Raw genomic sequence first — 3,106 nt, 5'->3', positions numbered from 1 at the left:
TGCTTCAAACTCAAGCATCTCATTCAAGACATGATTGAGAAGGGAGATTTGCCTATACCCCCACCAACTAAGCCGAACAACAAGACGAATCCTCTGGGAATTCACGCCATCTCTGACGATGAGCCGACCCTAGACCCCTCTCCCCTCATCCTGCCAATTGACGACGAGGTGAATGCTCTGGAAAAGGATCCTTCAGACAGAGTGTTTGTGTTTAGTGCTGCCACTATGCTCACTATGTTTCAGCAAGTTGAAGAGGCCATAGCCAGCCTCTTTGAGAGAATCACCCGACTCGACGACGCCTACCGTCGACTCATCTTCAATCCCCCAACACCGCGCCCAAGGGAGAATTCCCCAAGCATTGAAAACTACCCACCCCAGGATGGATTGCTCCCGCGACCATTCTGGCATAGACCTCACGAAAATCACCTTCAAGATAATCGCCCTCAAAATAACTACCCTCAAAATAACTACCCCCATAAAAATCGTCCTCACAAAAATATTCCCCACAAGAACTACCCACCGAGGAATACCACTCCAAGGAATCCTCGAGTCTCTGAAATTAACGGCATATGGCGGGATGATGTTGAGGATGTCTATATCATCCCAGGGAAGGAGACGCGGGCGAAAGAAATTGGGCATCTCACCCGGTCCGGACGTCCCTATCAAAATCCGAGCAACCCAACGGTCGTTCCAACAACGAATGACCAAGTCGTCCCGGAAGTGGACACTCAACCAAAGGCCCCCGAGAACTCAATCCTGAAACAGCTCCAGAAAGCAAAAGCCGAAATCTCAATTTGGCAAATGATCGCAACGTCTTTTGAGTATCGACAGGCCTTGCTGCAGGCCTTGGGAAAATTAACCGTGCCCTCCACCTCTTTCCCAGAAGAAATAGTGGCACACATGACGAGGGACGCCCCTGATCTGAGTAACCCGGCCGCCTTCTCCGACGAGGACATCCCTCCATTCGGAGCCAATCATAACCTGGCCCTGTACATCACCGTACAATGCCTCCAAAAGAATATACCAATAGTCCTCGTGGATGACGGTTCTGCCGTGAATGTCATCCCTCTCAAAACTGCCCACAGGCTGGGTGTCAAGGAATCTGATTTGATCCCACCAAATCAAGGAGTACACGCCTACGACGGCACTCGTCGCAAGGTCGCTGGGCTAGTCACTTTAACCGTCGCAACCGGACCCTTAGAAAGACAAACCAGTTTTCAAGTGGTCGAAATCGACGCGTCCTTCAACATGCTCCTGGGACGTCCCTGGATTCACGCCGTCAAGGCGGTCACATCAACGCTCCACCAAAAGATCAGGGTCCCCTTCAACGGGAAAACAACCACGATTCCCGCTTCCCCAGTCAAGGCAGTTATGAGAAGGGGGATAGCCTCCCAAGCCATTGAGGAGGACGACAATGAAATGTGGGGTTTCCAAGCCGTAAACGCCATAACTAATGAATCGGCAACCTCTGAGTGTGACCCGTTCAACAACCTCACGGTCAACCGTATCATGATGCGTCAGGGTTACTTCCCGGGTTTGCCGCTCAATCCACTAAAGGACCCATTGCCTCCCTTAAAACAGGCTAAGGTCCCCAACATTCCCTTTGGACTGGGGTACGAACCTACTGACCAAGATATCCGGGAGATGAACCTCCTAATCCGAAAACGAAAGAAGCACGGAGTCATCCTCCGTCCCTACCACCTGACTCTCAACGGATACTTTGTCCCCGAGGGAGAGTCTGAACTATACCACGGCTTTCCGGAGCCAATCTTGTGGGAAATAATCTGTATACTTCCCTTTAACATGAAGGATTATAACGATTTAATAAAGATGATCTAAGGTCATAAAATAAAGGACAAATTACAAATAACCACCCTGTATTTGCAATTTTTTACAAATTACCACCCTGTATTTGTATTTTTACAAATAACCCCCAAACTTTAACGTATATTCCCCAATCAACCCCGTATTTTTTCCCCGAACATGGTTTTTCTCATTTCCCGACTCGTTAAGTGACGATTTATGTAAAATACCAAAACTGCCCTCATTAATTTACACTAACACATCCTCCACAAATAACATAACATTTCCCCAATTTAATTAAGGGACCCTAACTCCCCAAATTCAAATAATTGATTTCCCTAATTCAATTAGAGAAATTAATCAACTTAAATTATCTCCATTATTCCTTTTGATGATTTTCGCAATTTCTACACCAGTCTGGCTGATTAACCCACCTGCATCACTGTCAAATATTTGAAAGTGCATGGATTTCCATAATCTCCCATAGCCCTCCTCCACAAAGCTAATGTTGTTTGAACGCATCTTAAGAACTTTAAGGTCCGTCATGTTTCTGAGCTGATTAATTTCCCCAATTTAATTGAAGAAATTTATTATTTGAATTTGGTGATTTAGGGTTCCTTGATTAAATTGGGGAAATGTTGTGTTTTTGTGGAGAGTGTGTTAGTGTTTAATGAGGGTAGTTTTGGTATTTTATTTAAATCGTCAGTTAACGAGTCGGGAAATGAAAAAAACCATGTTCGGGGTTAAAATACGGGGGTGATTGGGGAATATACATTAAAGTTTGGGGGTTATTTGTAAAAACGCAAATACGGGGTGGTAATTTGTAAAAAATCGCAAATACAAGGTGGTTATTTGTAATTTATCCTAAAATAAAATACATAAACAAAAGTAAAAGGATTTAGAATTAACCTCAGGTCCTAGCAAAATTGGCCTAAGAACAATATCAAAACTGATATTCGCCTATTAGTTGCACCCAAGACGATCTGAGATATACCCTTTGATTATGCTAGAAATCAATCTAAAATTTTCTGTAAAATTTTATTGTCTTTGTGTTTTTTTTTGTGCTGAGAAAGAGGAGGCAAGGTCAAGAAAAAGCATTAGGGTAGAAATAATTCTCTACCTTTCTTTTTATACAGACCGAAACTTGGAGTCAATTAGGAAAAGAAAAACTTTCCCTAATTTCGGCCAAGTGAACCGAAATAAGGAGTATTTTTTTTCCTTATTTTGGTCTTTCCAAAAATATATAAAGTGTGTTAAATTGTCATCTAGTGAGGATCGAACCCATGACCTCTTGGCTTGTGTA

This window comes from Silene latifolia, chromosome 11, assembly GCF_048544455.1.
Source record: "Silene latifolia isolate original U9 population chromosome 11, ASM4854445v1, whole genome shotgun sequence".
Classification (NCBI taxonomy): Eukaryota; Viridiplantae; Streptophyta; class Magnoliopsida; order Caryophyllales; family Caryophyllaceae; genus Silene; species Silene latifolia.
The sequence above is the reverse complement of the archived record's forward strand: the minus strand, read 5'-3'. Positions refer to the sequence as shown.